Source organism: Penaeus monodon, chromosome 29 (genome assembly GCF_015228065.2).
Source record: "Penaeus monodon isolate SGIC_2016 chromosome 29, NSTDA_Pmon_1, whole genome shotgun sequence".
In the NCBI taxonomy this organism is placed as follows: Eukaryota; Metazoa; Arthropoda; class Malacostraca; order Decapoda; family Penaeidae; genus Penaeus; species Penaeus monodon.
The window spans coordinates 4,434,664-4,434,930 of NC_051414.1; positions in this window are offsets into that span (position 1 = coordinate 4,434,664).

Sequence of the window (267 nt, forward strand, 5' to 3'; positions counted from 1 at the left end):
CACCAATATCTAATTCCCCTAAAATGTCGGGTCGATGAAAACGCTATTCGACACAGTCCCTGAAACCGAAATTTGTTCATGGATTCTTTTTCCCTTTTTTTCGGCAAACAGAGCCGGAAAATGCGTTGCTGGGTCACGGACAGAGTCTCCTTTATGCAAACTATACTGAAAGGAAAGATTTAAGCGCTGAAGTCTAGTGCTTTGGCTCCTGTCTTGTGTACACGTGGCCTTTGGGTGTTTTTTTTTCGATATCTAAACTTATCGTTC